We start from the raw sequence: 23,500 nt of genomic DNA on the forward strand, positions 1-23,500 counted from the left end.
TCCGGCTCAAATTAACCACTGGGGGTGATAGGGACAATGGAAGGACCATGTGATGTTCAGCATACATCTCACCTCGGCGCAGAATGCTCCAGTGAAATGGGTTACATTGTCTGAGCAGATCTGATCAGGCAGTCCATAGTGTGGAATGAAATCTTTGACTAGCACTTTAGCTGTGTTTGCAGCTGCTGCACGTCGGACCCGGTATGCTTCGATCCAGTGGCCGATCGTTATCGCATACGTTACGCAAAGTTTTTCTTCGGTTCCTTGCAAATCATGTCTGTCGTTGAAGAATCTAGACAGAGTCTCTCTTACTGAATAAATGTTCATATCTCTTACCTCCAATTCAAAAGAATCTTGTTCAATTGGTTCAGACACATTGGGACTTTGATTGCCCCCTTTTTTGTCTCCGTATCTGCCTTCTTTTTGCGTTTACCTTTCGGCATTGTTTGTATCTTTTTTATCTAGGCAAAGCTAAACTTTGCCACCAATCGCTGATTAGAAATAAAAAATAAAACGTCTCCCACGGAGCTCGGTATGCCAACACAAGATGACGGCTCACTTTTTTTCCTCTCAGATTCAACACAACCCGTATCTGTGATTCCACAGCGGGAATCTAAACAGCATAACACAAAAAAATCTCTAGCGATTCATGTAACCTCACCAGTGAGTTCAATACAAATAAGGTTTCACTCCTTGTCCAGCAAATCGTAAAATAAAACCCCCGACCAAACCAAACGTTTAAGTTATATTCAGGACACGTATCAACTATTGACAAACTAGCAAAGATGAACAAATCACTTGAATGACCCTGCAATTTCTATCCTAGAACTCTAACCCAGATTCTAGGACTCTAAGGGTGCACTCACACTAGGCCATCTGGCCGTTTTCACACCTAACCGTGCTCAACTGGCCCCATTGTTCTCTGGCCTGCATTCACACTAGGCCACCTGGCCGTGGCCTGGCCACGGTAGGCTCTTGTACATACGTCATCCCGTCATAACACGTCATCACCAAGCGTCCGCTGCATGGACCATAATAAAGTCTGCCGCCAGTCAGAGTTTTAACAACAATGGACAACAACACAGAGAACACGGTTCGCACTTTGCTGAGTCTGTTGCTTATTTGGAGCCGTTCTCAGATAGAGCCCACTCTAGTTCACACTCACTAGTTGAACCGCTTGACGCGCTTGAAAGAAGGCTCGTCGCCTTTATTATGTCCATGGTCGTCGCATGGACTATACGTCATCCAGCTCAGGTTGCGTAGCCGTGCCTGTGCGCGTGTCGGCTCATTAGCATCTGTACCGTGGCGGCCCGTACCGTAGCAGCACACCTCTCCCAAGTGGCCAAGTTCGCCTGGCCTGGCCAGATTGGCCACACTCACACTGGCAGATTTGATTAAGGTTAGGTGTGAAAACGGCCACCGGCCACGGCCAGATGGCCTAGTGTGAGTGCACCCCAACCCAGACACACGTCGGGACTCTAACCACGAACCAAAGGCCTTATTCTGGGACTCCAACCCACACAGAACTCAGGACTCTAACCCTTATCCCACCTCTCCTCAAAAGAATTAAACACAGTGTACACAATTCTTTCACATTCATACAGCGTATGTTCAGTGATTATTGAGCGCTCTTAAACACTAATACAGGTTCTCACTTCGTCAAGTTCTTATTGACGTTAATCGCGTTGATCAGATGTCTTCCCAGGCAGGGCGTGCGGTCTTCTTGATCGCAGGGCAATCTTCAGAGGCAATCGTCTTCTCACTCCACTCTCTTCAAGACGGTGTCACGGCACCAAATGTTAGATTGCAGCTTATTTCTAAACTGTTCGCATAGACTCTGTGAGGAGCAGTTTCGAGACGTGTTCCTTGGCTGTCGATCCCTCTTCTCACCGAACCAAAGGGTTGGGGCGAGTATTAAATTAAAGAAAACGTGAATAACAAGAGAACATAAGCACTCTCACCCTTGATAAGGTATATGGCCCTGGCTATGTCCAAGACGACCAGGTTGGTTCATCCTTGTTGAGACATAACAAATGGCAGAATGTTGGAAATGACACCTTGTATCAGTGTGAGAGGCACGGGCCTGTTCCTAGATTAGAAATGTGAACACAGAGAGACACTAAAATACACCAACATTCTACAATTGAGCAAAAGCAGAAGGTCAAGAACAGCCTTGCTCTGCTCGGACCTACTAGCTCATATTTCATATTTCTTCCTCAGGGCAACAATACGGTTGTTGACGTAATACTTTATGCTAGACCAATTCCGACATTTCAGTGCGACGGGTTCACTAAACAGACAAGACATACAATGCCTCTTTCCAGGAACTTTACATCCCCTTATGTAGTCCATTAAATGTCTTTCAATTGCTTGGACTTCAGCAGTTTCCCACTTCCTCCTCAAGTTTACATTTGCACCTGGTAAGGAACATAGAATGGAACAAGAATGTTTCACTGGAATTGTATAGATGCCTCAATTGACCATGATCATTCAAAGCCATAATATGCAATTGACCTCTTTCAATTTCTAAATCAACTGTCACTGTTACTCTGAATGTATTTTATTTAGTGCTGTCAAGCAATTAAAATATTTAATCACGAATTGCGATTAATCGCATATTTTTTTCTACGCTAAATATCCCTTGAATTCTTTGTCCCATTAATTTTTCTCATTTTAATGCTCTTATCAACATGGAGAAGTGCATCGGCTCGCCTTTTGCAAATGTTTTTTTATTGATAACAACATTGGCATATACTGATCAAAACAGGAAGGTACAAAAAAAAAGCCTATAATGCAATTAAACGATGAACAACAAAGACACAGCCAACATTTGTATTTTTTATTTTTTTAAATAATAATTAATCGCGAGTTAAAAAAATTAACGCCGTTAAAATTGGTTTGCGTTAACGCCGTTCATAACGCGTTTAACTGACAGCACTTTTTGTGTGGCTCATGGTGGTTTGTAGGGTGGAATCAGGACTTTCCTCAAGTCTTTTCTGGGACCCTGTGACTAGACAAGGAAGTACATTTCCTTACCCTAAATTTTGCCCACGTTTCAATCTTTAACTGAAGATGTGCATTATGAATGTTAAACATACAATTGTTTCAACATAGCTTTTGAACCTTGTACCCTGTAAGTTTGCTTTTATATTCATTTTAGAAATGCACACAATAACATTACCGAATACATTACAAAAAAAATGTAAATACACGTATCAATGAAGAGTAGAATTTGTGTTGGTACATCTATACTCTGTAGCAGTGAGGAGGACTCCTATGTTATAACTTAATCTGCTACTTTTAGCCCCCCCCCTTCATGATTAGGCCAAAAATACATTATCTCGATAGTTCAAGTAACACTGTGTAAGACCGGCCCTCTCAACAGTTGCTAGGCAGAATATCAGCCCTTGGGGTTTACACCTAGACTTGCTCCCCAACTCACGTTTCCGCCCTACACCTTGAGTCCTCTCACTGTGGATCGTACGCAGATCAGCAGACTCCATCTCATCACTGGAACAATCTAACACATTAAATAGGATCATCAGATGGCGGTGCACAATTTAACTGAAAACCTTTAGTTAGACCTTTACCCTCTCAAATACACAAATACCAATTACATGTTGCTCAAAAATGTGTTGATTACCAATCAGGTTATCATCCTTGGAATGCGGCATTGAAGAGGATCCTTGATTCATTTTGTTCTGGGTCTGATGTAGGCCAGAAAACCCCTCCTCATCACTGGAAACACCACTGGACTTGTCTACCTCATCTAATTTGACAAAGCACAGGCCGCTTTGTTAAGTGACACTTACGCAAAGTTTTAGGCTTGATGTGACTTTACCTATACTATCATTTTAAAGTAAGGTAAACTAGTAATGAAAATATGGCATATTTCGACCAGCATACCCAGTGGACTGCAAAAAAACGTTGATCATCTATCCGTCATACATCTAGTTGGACATGCCCCCTTGTGATGTAAGAAGAGGCAGATTTTCATAACGGCTTGTAACTGCTAATCACACTCACACCTGATGGTATAATATTTCCCCTTAAAACCAGTACCTTTGGGTCGGGAGGACCAGCCCTGTGCCCCATGTCTGTGGCTCGTTCACATGGCCATGCTGGTCAGTCCCAAAATTACGCCACTATAATGTCTTTTCCCAAAAGTACAGCATGTTATCATATCACTAAATGATGTAAGTAAGGTTCTGACAGGTGTGTGTGTGTGTGTGTGTGTTTGTGTGCGTGTGCCAGGGTTGCCGTTGTCCGGTAATTACCGGAAAAAAATGAGGAGGACCGAAAATTCTTAATGTCTTCGGTCAGAATGACCGATTTGAAATAAGGCCCCGTCCACATGGAGCCGAAACGGGCGAAAACTATCCGGTTTGTTTTATGCGGAATATTCAAGGCGCTGGTTCTCCACAGAAAAAAGTGGAGCGCATCAACCCTGCGCACATACGGCATGCGTGCTGTATACAAACATTCAGTCACGAGTTGATTCAACCTTTTAAATTGAACAGAAATACTTTTGAATGTGTTCATTTGAATTGTGTTTAAATTTACTACAGTGGTCATTTCTTTAGCCAATTCATGTAATACAATGAGGGTGTTGATTGTAGCGTATTGTGGCATTCCCCCGGTGCCACGCCCCCTGTTCGGGAGAGTCGAGGCCGGGATATACCGCCGGTGGCCAACAGCCGGCGACAAATCCCGACCTCCCGAGAGCCGCAATCGGGGAAACGAGGAACACCTGGGCAGGAGACATCCAGGTGTTAAAAGGAGGCCACCGGCCGACAGCAGGGAGAGAGTCGAGTGGAAGAGAGGACGACGCAGAGGATCGAGACACCGTAGAGTGAGCCGCACGGCGGACACTTGGACCACGACTCGAGCAACCCCCCGTCTTTGATGTACAGCGTGCGCTTGTGTGGCTATTGGAAACCGAGTGTAATAAACCGCCGTTTGAGGCTTTGGACCCTCACACCCTGCCTGGTCCTTACTTTGAGCCCCGACTGCCAGCGCGTAGCCCCGCGGGCGGTGGAGCGGAGCCCGCTCATACCGATGCCCATTATTGAGACCCCCTTCGAGAGAATAGTGTTGGACATTGTGGGACCCCTACCCAGGACGAGCCGGGGACATCGGTATCTCCTCGTCATACTAGATTATGCGACCCGATACCCCGAGGCCCTCCCACTGCGTGCGGCGACTAGCAAGGCGGTAGCCCGAGAGCTAGTGCTACTCTTTAGCCGGGTGGGACTCCCAAAGGAGATCCTCACCGATCAAGGCTCCTGTTTCATGTCCCGCGTGGTCAAGGAGCTACTAAAACTATTGCAGGTCTCCCAGCTCCGGTCCTCGGTGTATCACCCGCAGACGGACGGGCTAGTGGAGCGGTTCAACCAGACCATCAAACGAATGCTCAAAAAGAGCATCGAGGCGGACGGGAAGAACTGGGACCAGTTACTCCCCCACGTCCTCTTCGCCATTCGCGAGGTGCCCCAGGCCTCCACAGGGTTCTCTCCCTTCGAACTCCTTTATGGGAGGAGGCCCCGTGGAATACTGGACCTGGCGAAGGAGGCGTGGGAGAGTCATCCCTCTCCACATAGGACCACCATCGAACATGTGGAGCTCGTCAGGGACCGAATGGCCAAGGTCTGGCCCATAGTCCGAGACCACCTCGCCCGTGCTCAACAGGCCCAAGCGCGCGTATATAGGCGACCAGGTCTTAGTGCTGGTTCCAACCAGCGAGTGCAAGTTTCTCGCGAAATGGCAGGGCCCGTACGAGGTGATAGAGGCCGTGGGACCCGTCAACTACAAGGTGAGGCAGCCCGGGAGACGCAAGCCCACCCAGGTTAATCATGTAAATCTGTTAAAACAGTGGCGGGGTGAGGGCGACCCCCCCCTACGGGCACCCATGGTCTTGATGGCGCGGCCCGCGATCCCTGACGTCCCGATGGGGACCGACCTCAGCCCCGCCCAGAGACAAGAACTAGGGGAGCTGGTGCTGCAGAACCGGGACGTGTTCTCGGACGTTCCGGGGCGGACCTCGGTGATCTCCCATGAGATCCGGACCACTCCGGGGGTGACGGTCCGGATCCCGCCCTACCGGGTGCCCGAGTCCCGGCGCAACGCCATCCGAGCCGAGGTGGAGCGGATGCTAAAACTTGGGGTAATTGAGGAATCCCGTAGTGCCTGGGCTAGCCCTATCGTGCTGGTGCCCAAACCAGACGGAACCCACAGGTTCTGCAATGACTTCCGCCGGCTGAATGAAGTGTCTGACTTTGACTCCTACCCCATGCCTAGAGTAGACGAGCTGATCGAGCGGCTGGGACCGGCCCGGTACCTGTCCACGCTGGACCTAACCAAGGGGTACTGGCAGGTCCCCCTGGCACCGTCGTCCCGGGAGAAGACGGCCTTTGCGACGCCGGGGGGCCTGTTCCAGTACACTGTCCTGCCCTTTGGTGTCCACGGGGCCCCCGCTACGTTCCAGCGGATGATGGACCAGGTCCTAAGGCCGCACTGCAGTTACTCAGCAGCATATATCGATGACATAATCATCCACAGTGCCAGTTGGGACGAGCACGTCAAGCACGTGCGGCCGTGCTCTACGAGCGGCCGGGCTTACCGCCAACCCTGCAAAGTGCAGGTTGGGGCGGGAGGAGACGGCCTATTTGGGGTACCGGGTGGGGAGGGGGAACGTGCGGCCCCAGGAGGACAAGGTGGCAGCTATCCGGGAGTGGCCTCAACCCCGGACCAAGAAGCAGGTGAGATCGTTCCTGGGGCTGGTGGGGTATTATCAACGCTTCATCCCGGGGTATGCCACCCTAGCCTGCCCCTTGAACGATTTCACCCGGAAGGCCCTCCCGGATAGGGTCCAGTGGACTGAGGCAGCGACGAGGGCCTTCGAGGACCTACGGGGGGCCTTATGTAAGGAGCCTCTACTGGTCACCCCTGATTTTAACCTCCCTTTCACCCTCCAAACAGACGCGTCCGAAGTGGGACTAGGTGGGGTCCTGTCCCAGGTCCGTAACGGAGAGGAGCATCCCGTGACATACCGCAGCCGGAAGCTCCTCCCCCATGAGCGGAACTACAGCACGGTAGAGAAGGAGGCGCTGGCCATTAAGTGGGCCGTCACAAAACTAACCTACTATCTCCTAGGACACCAGTTCGTCCTGGTGACGGACCACGCCCCACTGAAGTGGATGGCCACCGCCAAGGACACGAATGCCCGGATAACAAGGTGGTTCCTGTCCCTCCAGCCCTTCTCCTTCACCGTGGAGCATAGGCCGGGGCGGGAACACACCAACGCCGACGCTCTTTCCCGCCGAGATGCGTGCGGGGGCTGGGCCCCGCGCACGGAGGGGCATAAGCAAAGGGGGGGAGTGTGTGGCATTCCCCCGGTGCCACGCCCCCTGTTCGGGAGAGTCGAGGCCGGGATATACAGCCGGTGGCCAACAGCCGGCAACAAATCCCGACCTCCCGAGAGCCGCAATCGGGGAAACGAGGAACACCTGGGCAGGAGACACCCAGGTGTTAAAAGGAGGCCACCGGCCGACAGCAGGGGGAGAGTCGCGTGGAAGAGAGGACGACGCAGAGGATCGAGACACCGTAGAGTGAGCCGCACGGCGGACACGTGGACCACGACTCGAGCAACCCCCCGTCTTTGATGTACAGCGTGCGCTTGTGTGGCTATTGGAAACCGAGTGTAATAAACCGCCGTTTGAGGCTTTGGACCCTCACACCCTGCCTGGTCCTTACTTTGAGCCCCTCTACCGAACCGAGTTACCACAGTATGCTGTGTGATAAAATAAATAAGTTGTTACATTTCGGGCACTCGCTCAAATTGATCGCTATAGACTACAGTAGGTTTATGAATTAAACGGCGGCAAGCTAGCGAAAGCCGGCGGCAAGCTTTGCGGAGTACCGGTATTTAACAACCATGGCGAATCAAAATATGTTCACACACTTCTTCTTCTTTATATAGCCTGCCTATCAATTTTTTTAAGTGAAATAAACACAGACAATATCCGACAGATTTTTTTCCAATTTGACCGGTAAAATGAAACCTTCCCAGTCACATGACCGGCACCATTTTCTTCTAGCGGAAACACTGACGTGTGCGTATGTGTGTGTGTATTCCCCTGTGCAGAGCCAAGACACACCCTCCCTCCAGAACGTCTCGTTGAGTGTCGGGTCGGGACAGCTGGTGGCGGTGATTGGACCCGAGGGTGCCGGAAAGGTCAGGGCTCTACCATCCATTCAGATATTTGTGGAATTTAGAATTTGTACTTTAGATTTTGTAAATTTTTCCATTTTGAATTTGTCCTTTTTCCTTAAAGGTCCCATGGTATGCTACTTTATGGATGCTTTAATATACGTCCACATCAATCTGAAGTAGACTGAACCACGACATGGAGGAAAAGGGATTGTTGCCCGCGATTGTTGACCGCGGTAGTCTCCCGCCGGAGCCTCACTGCCGAGGGACCACCGCCTCTGGAGCGGTCAGCGCTTAGGCACCTGCGCCTCCTGCAGCGCCGAGGCGGTGGTCCCTCGGCAGCGGGAAGCAGGGCTCAAGCGGGAGACATATGCGGCCAACAATCCCTTTCTACTCCATGTCGTGGTTCATGTACTTCAGGGAGTCAAAGCCAAAGTTCCTTTCCCCCAATTAATTTACAGTATTATCACGGCCAAAGCTGTGTGCGCCTCCGGACGATATTATGAATCACAAAACGACTTTGTCGGGTTCTCCGACGTCTCTGGTTCTTCCACTTCCACATCAATCTGAAGTAGACTGAACCGTTCTCTGCCTGCTGCCCCGCCGGGCGGTGGTGCTTTGCGGTGCTGGTGCCTTGCGGCAACCGGCAGCAGGCAGTATGTCGCAGTTCATGTACTTCAGGGAGTCAAAGCCAAAGTTCCTTTCCCCCAATTCCTTCTCAACCATGGCTGAGATAACCCAACTACAGTCTCGTTGTGGAAATACAAGAGATGTCAAAGAACCGACGTGTTATGCGCCATAACACCAACAGCAAACACTTGCATCACATGTGTGTAATCACACACACACACACACACACACAGGGGTGGACTGGCCATCTGGCATACCGGGCATCGTCCCGGTGGGCCGTTGACCCAATGTGGGCCGGTCCGGTCCGCTATGTTTTCTTTTTTCCTCTCTCTCTAAATTCCCTCCAATTGGGCTGGCCAATGGGCTACAGAGAGCTAGCAGTGTGTTGCCAGCATCGACGCATATTATTGGTCTATGTTTGTCATTGTCAATCAATCATGGGCTGACTGGCTCAGAGAGCCCTGACAGTGCTGTCAATCACAACACAAACCAGGGTGGGCGGGACCTCATGGCATGGGCCGGAGTCGCGGGAGCCGGTACGGAGCTGAAAACGCCCGGGTGGTGCTGAAAAACCTCTGGAGATGGAAGTTAAATGTTCAAAATTGACAGACCTATTTGGTGCCGGGGTCCACACCCCAGCAGGTGCTGCTGCGCCAGGAGACGAGCGAGTGGAGGCATATATGCTAAGTAACGTTAGCCTGGGGCTAGCTAGGCTACATTTTGAGACGTGTCCAAAATAAAGTAGAAAACGTTTTTACATTGAATGTGATGTGACCTAATTAACTGCATACTTGCGACAACATATTAGCCCAGAGTTGAAGGGCTGTGATTGTTGGTAGTTGTGGTTGATTTTGTTTAAATAGGCCGAATTGTGATATTATGGGTTATTATTGTTCAGATGATTTGGCTAAGCTAGCTAACAGCTGCTAACGTTAGCAGTCTCTTGTTGCCATAGCAACAGTAAACATTGACATGGACTAATGAGCTGTAAATAGAGATGCAGAATCAAGCTGTATTGTAAATACAGATGTGACACTTTGAATTTTAGCACAAAATACAAGTAAACCTATTGGAAATAATTAGTTTAATTTGCAATATTTGCCATTGAATTTATTGTAATCTTTCAATTCATTTATTGTTTACTGAGGTGATGACTATTTCGAGAGGAATGCAATATGTATGTTGAAAGGTTTATGTGAAGAAACTATATGTGTGATAAAATGACAATTGGTTATTCATAAATGTCTCTTTATATTCTCTGCTACCATCATCTCCTGTCAAACAGGTTTTCCTCACCTGCTAGAAGTTATTCGAGAGAGAGAGAGAGAGAGAGAGAGAGAGAGAGAGAGAGAGAGAGAGAGAGAGAGAGAGAGAGAGAGAGAGAGAGAGAGAGAGAGAGAGAGAGAGATTTGATTATGATTATTTCCTGGTTGAAGATTTTCACATTGATTTTAATTTCAAACATTTGCATATCTTTTAAGTTAAATTAACAGTCATGCAGGTAGGCCAAATTACAGGTCTGAATAGATATGCATTCTCATATACATGTGTGTGCACATGTATACATACATGTGCACATACACGTGTATGAGAATATGAGAAAAAAAATTAAATTCTCTATTTATGGTTTCATAATGACTGAGTCACCGTTAAAACAAATTTGTTTCAGCTCTAATGCTGTTACTGTCTGTAATATGTTTCTATTTAGATTATTTGTCAGGAGATTTTGTTATTATTGTCCGAGTCTGGTTTTAACTAATGCTGGGCTTACACCAAACGATTTTCACAGTCACAGACTAATAACTGCAAGAGAGGATTTTGCGTTGGATCATGTGTGATATTTAACAAGGGTTTTGTAGTAGATATGGCGGGTGGAGATGCAGCAACCACAGGATGTCTGTTAACTTCCTGTTCGGGTTTCACAACTTTCTTGTCAGCAGCACAAGAAACACAAACTTGAAAAACAAAAAACTGCACTATTATTCGGATACAGGGTTCTTCCCGTTCGTTTCGTCCCACCCCTAATGCTAATAATGTAGTGGGCTGGTCTGGAGAGAAAAGGCCAGGGCTGAATTTTTCTCCCAGTCCACCCCTGCTGACACTTAAACCTTTTTTACCTCTAAACTTCAAAACTCTGACATTGCACACTTTAACACAGGTTTAAGTACTAATTCATCTGTTGTATAGTCATATTATTATGGCATGAAACAAAAAACACAACTATTTATTACAAAAAAACTACCGCAGGAAGGATTTTAGTTTCCGCTCTCGAAAACAGGTTTGGGGGATAACATTTGAACAGTGGTACGTCATCACACGAAATTTTGTGGGGTTGGTCAGGCTTCCGTGCTGAACGTAGTGACGACATTTGACGTGAAAGCCTTGCGTGGTTTTCGAGGAAATCGCTGTGTTTCAATCGTCCCGTGTTTCAATCGACCCGGCTCTCCCCTACTGAAAAGATTTAAGTGAAAAGATCTGGAAACTGAATTAATATGTGTCTAAGGCACTTGACAATCAACAGCCAGCTCTAAAGTCATTTTGTGAAACAACAACACCTTCATTAAGTAAATACATTTATTTAGAGTGTGGCAATGCAACCCAAAAGCCAGTCCGACATGCCGCCATTCCGACATGCGGCCAGTTCAACATGCCCCCATTCCGACACCTTTTAGTAACGCCATTCCGACAGTCTATCAATCAGTGGCGCCAATTTCAGGTCATCATTGGGGGATCATAATTATTCCGTTAATTCAACCAAAAAGTAGCCATTTCAGTATTATTGATCTGCTATTTATTTGATTAATTCCAAATTTTGGTTGGGATGATGTAAGAAATAACCCATTCCATCAATTGACGACTGCGTTTTACAAGTGTGTTAAGAGCGCGGGGCGTGCACTTATTTAACATGCCCTGAGAATGTATAATTAATTATTCTATGAGACTTAAAACTGGGCCATTTATTCTTTAGAGTTGGTTTTGAACACTCCAAACAATGTATTGTTTGGAGTGCCCGAATCAAGGAATAGGCATAGTTAGCTTCATATCGGCCCAAAGGAAATGCGTTTTACAAAGGAGAAAGGCGAGAATATAGACCGCCCAAGACCCACCCCTTTCCACACAAATTCTCGAAGGGGATCAATAAAAATAAACCAATTTTTTTTGCCCACAGAAGGGAAATCCCTTAAACATAGACTGTTGTACAATATCCCCCGAGTGTGTGTGTGTGTGTGTGTGTGTGTGTGTGTGTGTGTGTGTGTGTGTGTGTGTGTGTGTGTGTAAGACGTCAACCTCGTAGAGCTCTGAAAACATGACCTCAACACAGAGACAAACGCTCTTCAAATTAGCCTACGCATATTTGTAGGAGGGAATATGCTCGAAAATTGATTTGCTTGCTGACAGCCTGCTGCTGTGGAATTGCGGACAGGTGTCATCCAAATTGAAATTCAATTCAAATAAAGATCAGTTCAACGGGAGCATTAGTGCCAGGCAGCACACTGCAAATTATACATTTATTTTTGTCTTGTATCCCTGCTTCTGAAATGAGCGAACATCTCCGTCCAGCGCTCGTCCACCCAGTGGACGAGCGCTTTCCACTGCAGATTAAATCGCGCAGCATTCCACTGTGCGATTATCCCTGTTGCGTATGCCCTCTCACATTGTTGAAATCACATGGTGGATGCTTTAATCTTTCTATGTGTTTTTTAGTTAATGATCGGGCTATAATAAGACCAAGTTGGCTATGTAATCGCGGACAATAGGGGATATTTCATATAGTGGATGGTGGAAACCAGGACATTTTAGCGTCCCGAAAGGCTTTTGCTGGGACTCGGGACAAGCAACTCAAAATCGGGACTGTCCCAAGCACCAAGGGCGTAGGTTTGGTCTGAGCTTTGTAGGGGACACTACATTGCCGGGTTGAGCTAGCACCCCAATTTACCCTCCCCGACCCCAAATTGGCGGTTTCATTTTAATGTAAATGCGATTAGATGCTCTGCGGTTGGGGGTAGGGGTGTTGCTGCGTTGTCTAGACAGACACAACGCAGCGATATCAACATGAGTAGTTCTAGCTGGAGAATGTGTTCATTCTATTGAAGTCTACGCAATACTATTGTATAGCCTACTATTGTTGTTTTTATAATTGCCCTTTCACTATTTTCCTCAAATTCATGCGCTGAATAGTGACCTGGTTGTGCATGCGTGCGCGTGCGTGTCTGTTGGGCTCTGGATTACAATGATGAATGTCAGTGTAGGACACTACAGCGCATGCAACTAAGAAATAATCATATTAATTAATTGAAGTACATTGATAATAGTAATGCAATTTATATTAATGACCTCATGTTGGAATGCTGGGACGTTTGAAAAAATGTAAAGTACCGCCACTACGACAATTAGACGTCAATGTCGGAGTGGCGTTATGTCTGAATGGAAGGCAACTCGCAGTGCCCGACACCGGATAAGCCGATTGACGATGAGGATGAGGCACTGCAACTCTGGCATGGCCAGGGGAAGTGTGGGTTGTTTTTACATGGGTGTCTCGTGGAACACCAGGTTTCCGTTGGTGGCACTGCCGTGTTTGTTGCTGGGGTGACTCCTGTTCTCGTAGGCCTGGGAGCAAGAGGGGGAGAGATTTTGAAACGTTAATTTTACTTTCTTTTGTGCTCTAGTGAAGGAACTAATCCTGGGGCTCCATTAAAAACAGTGTTCTGTTGCCGTATCAATATTTGTGACCCAACCCCCTTCAGAGTGCTCCACTCAGTTATTTTTGTCAGTTTTGAACCTCTTAGTGAAGCATGTACAGTATTGTAGATCAGGCTCAGACACTTAACATTGCTTATTGTCTTTTACGTTGTCTGTCTCACATGTCACACTCGTACCACGCGAAACAAAGTTCCTCACAGAAATATTAAGTTATTCGAATTTGACTTCATTGATGAGTGCCACTTCGACTCGCTGTTATATGTGTTCCACAGGGCGCCACATGAAACGTTCCTTTTGTGCAGTGAAAACAATTCAATGTAAAAAGTATGTTGCGAGCAGTCACGGTTAGAATTGAAGCAATGCGATAATTTTTTTACGGACAGAGCAGTCGGAGACACCGCTGCCCACAGTCTTTTTATCACCTTCCATTCCCTTTCATGGTAGCAGTTACCAGACAAATTATAAGGTTGAAGGAAGACTCGTGAGGCATGGAGCTGATGCCGCCGGTGAAGCTGAGGGGTTACGCTGTGCCATCAATTATATTGGTGCATCTACAACATCCAGGGATGACCCGTCTTTTGCGTTATGAATAAACCTTCCAAATTCATAATCCCTTGATGTTCCTCACTTGCAGTTGTCTTGGGATGAAGTGTCTGATGAGTGTCTCACTAGCTGCGTTTCCATCCCCCTTCTTTTATGCAAATTTTGAAGTATTGAATCAGTAAACGGTGATAGAAACACAAATCCTCATAAAAATTACTAATTACTAATACTAATAAAAGACTAATTCGCAAAAAAGTTTTTCCGCTTGCTTGAGGTGGTTTTGCGAAAGAGAGTAAATGCGTAACTTTGGAGATGGAAACACACTTTTCAAAACAGCTATGACATTGCGAACATTGAACACATATGACTGACAACGTCTTTCCGATTTCCGCATAACGACCGGCCATAGCAACCCTGCCGACATCAACTTGTAGCGTCAATATATATATATTTTTAAGCTTTTGTATGCAAAGACATCCTATATCATATAGATATATGATATAGGATGTCTATGTTTGCATATCCTTTAATTATACCGTGTCCATTAATCCCTGATATATGGACACCTACTAAGTAGTTTCAGTCAAATTGTCAGTTCAGCCTTCAAAACGATGTGTACAATTTATTCGTTAAATACTTCCATGGAACAGGTGGCCAATGTGAATAATAGATGCGTGTGGACCGCTGAAGAGGTAAAACGTTTCCTTGCTCTCATCGAAGATAAAAACATCATTATATTTTAGATGGAAACAACAACGCAATTCCACGAAAAAATCAGGACCTAAGAGAGCATGTTATCAAAAGGATGCGACAAGCCCTGGAATGTGTGTAGTTTTCCGCTCCAACCACTTGCGCACCTAATTCGAAATTCTTTTTTCGAAACTTTCTAAAGATTCGCTTCACCTTTAGATGGAAACGTGACTAATGAGGACCAGCAGGACTCACCTGCTTCGCGGAGGCCAAGAGGTCCTCTGCCTCCTGCTGGCCGGTCTGCTGCACCATCTTATAGAAGAAGCCCTCGGGGTCTTGCAGGAGGGTGTAGGGCGCATCGTAGGCCTGGATCTCCCCCGCGTCGAGCACCTGGACACACAGTGGCCTCTCAGGTCAAAAGCTGCTCCGTAATGACAGGTCAGGAACACTAAAGCAGAGCATCCATTATGGCTTTGAGGGTTTTTTGTTGTTACTCATGGTAACTGGTCAAGAACCGTAGCTTAAAACCAGCATGGGTGGTACAGTACAGTCGACTAAGGTTTCTGTAAGGTAAGGGCTCAACAGGAGGAGGATGAGGAGAAGTAGTAGTTAGGAGGAACAAGCAAGAGTGAGGAGTGGTGGGAGGAGGGGTGAAGAAAGTGATGAGAAACTAGGAGGACAGGGAAGCTAGATATAGTTGGGAGGAATGGGGCGGAGTTAGGAAAGGAAGAGGAGCAGTGTTTTGAGAGAGGAGAAGGGGAGGGTAGGAGTTAGTAAAGGCTCCCGGTGGCAGGGGAGGATGAGTAAAATGGTGTGGTTGCTAGAGGAGAAGAGGGTCACTTACCATGATGTGGTCACTGTCTATGATGGTGTTGAGCCTGTGAGCGATGGTGATCACCCTGCAATCTCTGAACTTGTCCTGGATCGTCCTCTGGATCAGTTCGTCCGTCCTATGGTGGGAAATGCAAAACTCAGACTTGAAGAACAACACAGAGCTAGAAAGTTTAAACCAAGATGGACCAACAACAGCATCCCCGCTGGTCAAACACACTCTACTACAAGCTCAGAGTCCATGGGCGGTACCTGGGGTCGACGTTGGCTGTGGCCTCATCGATGATGAGAATGCGGTTCTTCCTTAAGATGGCTCTTGCAAGACAGATCAGCTGCCTCTGGCCCACGCTGAAGTTGGAGCCCGACTCGGCCAGAAGCATCTCCATCTTGCCGGGAAGCTCCTCCACCACAGATTTCAGGTGAACCTGCACCCGGAGAACACAGAGAGCCCCTTCCTTCAACACACGGGACCACTTCCTTCCACACACAGATCTACCGCCTTCAACACACGGAAGCACTTCCCTCAACACACGGAATCACTTCCTTCATCACACAGAACCACTTCCTTCAACACACAGAAACCACTTCTTTCAACACAGAAACCACTTCTTTCAACACAGAACCACTTCCTTCGATATACGGAACTACTTCCTTCGACACAGAACCACTTCCTTCAACAAACGGAACCACTTCCTTCAATGTGTGTATTCATAGTGTATCTGTTCTGGAGACAGCGTTTGTGCTAACAATATGAGCAGGGATAGAAGGGCTACTGACCTCCTGCAGAGAGTTCCAGAGCTCTTCATCAGAGTGCTGGCTGAAAGGGTCCAGGTTCTTCCTCATGGTGTCGGTGAACAGCACAGGATCCTGGGGAACCATTCAGAGGAGAGCTCAGCAACAGACCCTCCAGAATCATGTTATGAGCCGGCCATCTCCTCCCAGAAGCAGGAGTAGGAGGAGTACCTGAGGAATAATGGACATCTTCTGGCGCAGGTCGTGGAGGCCGAGCTCAGAGGTCAGTATTCCGTCCACGTAGATCTTCCCCTGGGGTTCTGCAGGCGGAACAGGGCCGACACCAGGGAGCTCTTCCCAGCACCGGTTCTCCCCACCACGCCCACCTGAAGGACAATCGGAGAGCACAACCAATCACATTACAGATTTTCAACGGGTCATCCCTGGATGTTGTAGAGTTGTGGCCGGCAGTCAAACCAAGATGTCCCACCTTCTCCCTGGGTAGGAACGTGGCGTTCATGTTACGGAGGACCACCAGCCCATCGGAGCTGTAGGAGAAGTTGACCCCGTCGAAGGTCACCAGGCCTTGGCTCGGCCAATCAAGCGGGGGACGCTTCTCGGTTTCCCATGGTGCTTCGCTCTCCAGCTCTGTGTACTCCATCATTCGCTCCACTGAGGTCATCTTAAGGGAGAGAGTTATCTTTTAAACTGAACAAGGGCCCCAATCTTATATGTGAGGCCGGTTAGCCGTTTCAAAATCAAGCGACTTATATCAACATCACAGGTTGGGTGATTGTCCATCAAGATGAATGATGGATGGATCAACCCCACTGGTCACCTACCTACTGGACCGTACCAATTGGTAGGCTCGAGTTAGATTAATCTATCATAAATCTGGATTGCAACTCCAAATTAACATTACAATACATGACCTCACAAACACATCTTAATTGCTTATTGACCCGAGAATAAGTTGGGATCCAGCAGTCCTTAAATATGTCACAGCAGAGCTTCTGGCGGAGACGGCACAGAGCCTGGGAAGGAAACTGAAAACTGAAAGGGGCAGAGTTATGTCTTGTTTCCTCTATCATAGATCTTCTATCTAAGAAAACTAATTTGCGTGAGTGGATAAAGCAAAGGAGGACCTCAGTGTAGTACAATGACCGTTCCACACTGTTGATTTGAAATCTTTTTTTACAGTTAACTATTGTGTGTAAACTTTGTGCAACTTTGTGTACCACATGATTGGTCTAAACAAATATGAAGTGAAGGTACACCCAGATATCAGCTCTCGCTCTGATGTGTAAGCCTAACCACAGACTTACCAAGTTCTCCACTTCTGCTGACTGCCGGACTCCCCACTGGAACATCCCCCCGATGGAGATGGCGTAGGACAAAGCCAGCCCCACATCCCCTGAACCCAGGTCTAACAGAAGAACAAAAGCATGACACCTTATGCCACCACTCAAACATGCATTGAGAATGCTCAGGCCATTCATTTGATGGGCTTTGATAGCTTTTGTGTTGAGCTACCTCAATCGCAAGGTGGATTGTCTTGAAACTGGCGGTTCAGAAGGGCTATAGAACCCAGACCGTGGCCGTTCAGAAGTGGTATTGAGCCCGGAACACAGGAAGCAGTACAAGCAGAGTTTTCTCACCATCTCGGATCAACATGCAGGCAAATGTGAGGATGATGGCAAAGACGGCGCACAACATGGTTCGCGCATTGCGAACCAACGTGAGGTGCACAGTAACAGGTACCAGGTCTCTGAATGCAAAAGTAAAGTTTGTATCACTAAATTGGTCTGGGCCCAGCGGTATTATACTTATGTTTGATATCCAATGCGTCTAATAGTACAGTGATCCATGGCATCAGAGAAAAGGGGAGGGGCACCTGAGTGCCGGTCCTGGTGGGCGTCAAAGATGTTCTGGAAGCGCTGCTTGGCTCTGAAGGCCCTGATGGTCCACAGGCCCTGTAGCGAGGAGGACAGGTGGGAGAACACGGGACTTCGAGCTGCAGGAAGGAGCACAAGGAGCAGGAAGTTGACCCCACATAGGGCAGGGCGTTAAACCCCCTCTTGGAGGATCATATCATGTGATGTGATACTTGTATGCTAAACAACGGTGGCACTAGGTCCTCAAGGGTTCCATTTTGGAACGCTTGTGGCTCTAACTTCATGTTCTCTCAACCTATCACGTCATCTTTCAAGTAACAAAATAGAGTGGTTAACATGATGGACCACAGCAAAGGTCTTAGCTAGTTGTGTGCTAGCCTTACTAGCCAACTGTGTGCTTGTGGTCGGGCTGTGAAGATGAGAAGGGAACTTCTTAAGAACATTAACCTAGGGAAATGAGCCCAAGGCCTGTTGAGAGGGCTTACTTGTTCTCTCAAGTCGCTTGATGTCCCTGGAGGTCTTCAGGAAGTAGCGGCAGAGGAACGCAAAGATAATGAGAAGCGGTATGACCAGGATTAAGATCCAGGGAACGACTGACGCCGCCACCGCGATCACACCAACCATATGCAGGGAAATCTGCCGGAGAAATTACAGACAATTAATTTACTACATTGAACCTCATCTTCCCATCGCTATATCTTTGTACAACAAGTGAGGTTGGACACTTGATTCTGATTTCTGTACTAAATGTGTCCAAGGCAGTGGCGGCGTTGGGGTAGTGCTTGCTGGTGCTGTAGCACCAGCAGAAATTACAATAGCACCACCATAGCACCAACAAGAAATTAACTGAAATTTGACATACAAATTGTCTGCTTTCTCTGTATAGTTTTGAATGCAGCTCGTTTCTCCAGTTGCTCTAGTGAAACAGCGCCCCCAATTACCATAGCACCCACACAGCGGCAGCAATAAAGTTATAAACTCTGTGCTGGTCTAAGGTCAGATCCACTCTACACTTCTGCTTATCTGTTGTCAGTTCGCTGTTCGCTGTCACAAGCTAGCATGCATTATTTGCGCCGGTGTGTAAAATGGATGGACTTTTTGTGAAAATCGACCTCATACAGAGGTCAGCGGCGTCTCAGCCAGTCTTAATTGAAAGTGACATGCAGAAAGAAGTGGAACAAAAAATGGAGCGTTGGAGAACCTGGAGGATGAAGCTGCTACTTGTGCTAGTGGGAATACTGTTAGTGATGTTAGCCAGCAGCCTGAGGAAGGCCCCCGTCGGCCAGCATTGAAAAAGTTCCCTTCGCAACAGTTTGGCAATCAGCAAAGGTTCTTCTCTGAAAACATCAATGAGTGCAGTTGATTTTTAGGCCTAGACTAGTGCTGATTATAATTATTATTTTGTGGTGGATACCCCATAGTCCTTATGTTTCCTGCAATCCTAAAATATTAAATGTAATGTATTAAGCCTACTGCTTGATACATGTAATGTATCAAGCAGTGATTCTATTGATTTTTGTTTTAAATTGAGTAGCCAAATTAATTGAGGTATTGCGTGGTCAGATTACGATTCGTCCAACTTCTGGTAAAGCCTTGCATCTGTTGTTGGCCTTATTTGACTTTAATAAACAACAGTGTATCTGTTGGCATTGTCTCTCTATGTAATGCGAATAGCAGTGAACATTGTGGGTTAGTGTTGTTTTTCAGTTAAAAAGCACGCTTTTGACACTGATTAAGGGATTGGTGCTTGATTCATGTTGTCCGCTGTGGTTCGGATGCTCTGTTGATTTGTTTGTTTATGCTCTGTGTAGCCCGGGTTGTCTCCGATGCTGTTGATGCTGTCACAGTTCACTTCTATATGACATTTGTCAATTGCTGTTGCATTTGAATCAACAGAGGGATTCACATAATGCTTGAAACTGACTTTTGAACACCAAGCGTCTGGCCTTGCGAATATATATTACCATACAGTACATCCCTCAGCAGCACCATCAGTGAATAATTCTGACCCACTGTAGCACCAGTAAGAAAAAATCTCAGCACCTGCCAGGCGTCGACAAAGGTCCAGGGCAGAACCATATCCATCTCACCGATATCCTTTCAAACAGGTTCAGAACTCTGCCTGAACCACACAGAACAAATGCAGAAAACCACGTCAGGTCCGAGACTCTCTCCGAGAAATGTCCAACGTCTAACGCAAGAATTATTTTCATTCCTCCAGCGATGTTTTCAATTCTTTATTGATTGATTTGTTTTGTATTTCAATGAAGCGAATGTGGATTGAATCACTACTATATTTCCTATTATATTTATTCATATCTCATGCATACACACGCAAATACATAAGGCTTAGAAAATGTATATTTAACAGCATAATCATAGATATAACCATTTCATTATGATCAACATTGGTTTTCCATTATCAAAACAAACAAACACAAATGTTTGATATACATCTAGACTCCATCCAGATTTTAATAATAACAACAAACTCCTGCGTTGTAAGCAGCGGGGTTCACACTCGGCTTCCCCTACCGATGGGGTTCACGTCGAAGAAGTGCACGGGTGCGCGCAGTATGGTGTCGAACATGCGTTTGTGCAGTGTGTCCGTGCTCTTCACCAGCACATAGAAGAAGAGCATTGCCCTGACAAGCCCAAAAATTAGCGTGGCTGCAGTCAGACCTGAAAACACATCAGCACAGTGTTTTGCATTGACCCCGAGATACTTGTGGAGGCACGTTTTTTAAAAAGATTTGGAGGTACCGAATACATTTAATTGAAGTATTTGCTTCATCAATACAGTGTCCCTTTGATCTTCGAGACATACTAATGATAAAATACAACTCTTTCATTGTCTTTGAAAACCTTACACTCTCTGGTCACCACCAATTTCACAATTTGTCCTTTGTAGGGTAAAGTAATTTCCCTTTCCTGTCTTTTAGCATGAGGGCAGTTTTTTCTATGTCATGGTCAATGTATATTTGAATGACTGCTTGTGTCTATAGAGGTCCATTGCTGTACCTAAATCAAACAGACCCATTATTAATGGCACGAGCTACACCTGTGTTTTACCTAATGTGAAGAGGACCCAATAATGGTTGTCACAATGGGCAGCTGTTTGATCTTAATTCAGGGTCACTAAACCTATCTAAGTGTCTGCTAAGTGACTAGCCTGAATGGTGAATGGGATGTATCGCAGCAAATGTGATCCATCTCATTAAGGCAAGCTGTGTTTGTGCTGTGAAAACAAGTGTTTTTTGCCCTCACCTCCGTAGATTCCCAGGTAAAAGGGTATATCCAACACTTTGGCTGAGTTGTTGTTGGTCTGATTTTGGATTGAGGTGGTGCAACCCGTCAGGCTGCTTTGCTTATCGGCCCTGATGAAAATAAGGTCACAAACATATTTGTAATGCCTCTTTTAATGCTGACTGTCGAGACTAGATCCAAATAGATGGCTATTTACAATCCCAGTTTCTATCTATTCAGCTTTAAGGTACTCAAGTTCTTAAATGTTATACTTTTATTCAAGTGAGCTGTCAAACCTAAAGTAAAAGGCTTGTGTAAAAACGTGAATGCTTATAGATTTACCAATAAGACATCCACCAGTCCTGAAGGACGTAGGCCACCTAGGTGGACGATGGGTAAAAACAAAAAATAAACAAAGTATTACAGAAAAAACATTTATACCATTTCACCATTGACTGACTACTCAAATTACTAGATTTTGTTCATGATGTATGCAGAAACTTCAAGCAAGAAACTGAAACAATTCTGAGTGTGCTTTCGGCAACTAAAGAAATCCTTGTTTCTTGGCGGCGGTTAACAGGTGGTGAGCATTTTGCATACCTGAGCGGATATGTTGACTACACAGAGCAACAGCAGAACAAAGACGTTAGCTCCAGCACGTATGTACTTGTAGTACATGCCCATCCCGATAGTCCCCTGAAGACGGCTCTCCTCCACAGCTGTCTGGGTATGTTCTGCCTTTAGAGATGAAACAATAACACTTACTCATGTAGCGGCTTATATAGCGGCCCTAATGTAGCAGCAAAAAATACTTTCTAAGCAGTGTTATCAGAGACAAACCGTGTCAGCATTTGAGTGATTCAGTGTTAGCAACCATCTATACATTGTTAGAATCAAAGAGACAGTGTAAGCATTAGAGTCAATAGCGTTAAAATCAAGCTATACAGCAATACTAAGCATCAGATTGTGTTGCGACATCGAAAGCATGGGAGTCAGTGTCCCACCGGAATCTGGTCTGCTTCATCGTTGATCGTGGGTGTGGAGGTGCTGGAGGCGGTTCGGCTAGGAGCCAACTCCACCGACGTCGCCTGCTGCTCTTCGTCCTCATCTTTCATCAGAGAGGGGAAGTCCAGTCCAGACTTTTGCAGTGTACCCACCTTTGGCCACCACAATACCCTGAGATGGACAACCCGCAGAGTTTGGCTAACGTTGCAAATTTTACAAACATAACACCAACAATAGCACCATCTGGGTTTCACCAAACATGTGTTCCCTTAGCCTGCCTATGGTCCCCCAGTGGCTAAAACTTCCGTTCCGTACGAGCACGAGGTGTTTGAAAAAGCTCGCCTTTGAAAAGACGGAGGCTGATTTGGAATGTGGTCCCATATCTCGTCATAAAGGATCTAAGCTCCTCCCCTTTCTCTGCCTTGCCCGCCCAGAGAATTTGGCCCGCCAATGAGACACGACTGGGCAAGCGCCACATGTGTGTCAGTAGTCGCTGTAGGGACGATTGAAACACTTGTTTCAAACGCAACAGGAGTCATGTTATCCGGTTGACGTGGTCGTTTTTGTTTAAAATAAATAAAAGGATGTTCAACTGTGTATCCCTAAACATGACTTAGGATAGGGAAATAAGTAAAATTTATGCAAATTTAGTCGTCCAAAAGAAAATAGGTGATTTTTTATCTAAACGTGCATCTTGACAATTACGCACAATTACGCACGGGCCAAAAATATATTTTAACCTATTTATAGTATGCGGAATTATGTGAAATTTTAGCAATGACAAGTACACTACTGTGTGGTCCGGTATATTGCAAAAAAACAAGAGTAAGTTCAATAGTTTCTTTTTAAAATATGCTGTTTCATTCGTCCCGCATGTGTGTTTCAAACGTCCCGACTAGGCGGGGCGTTTGAAACAGATGTCAACTTACTTTCAAAGTTAAAAGCTCGATCATCCAACATATGTATTAAATTACACTTGTAACTAAGATAACACACATGTGAGTTGTTGATCACATGT

The 23,500-nt window shown here is 46.3% G+C and overlaps 1 pseudogene; it reads right to left on the reverse strand.

Annotated features, from left to right (window-relative positions):
• Positions 1–11,823: 11,823 nt before the first annotated feature.
• LOC115542112 (multidrug resistance-associated protein 4-like) lies at positions 11,824–22,879 on the reverse strand (annotated as a pseudogene).
• Between the last annotated feature and the right edge of the window lie 621 nt (positions 22,880–23,500).

The sequence above is a fragment of the Gadus morhua genome, chromosome 4, assembly GCF_902167405.1.
Source record: "Gadus morhua chromosome 4, gadMor3.0, whole genome shotgun sequence".
In the NCBI taxonomy this organism is placed as follows: domain Eukaryota; kingdom Metazoa; phylum Chordata; class Actinopteri; order Gadiformes; family Gadidae; genus Gadus; species Gadus morhua.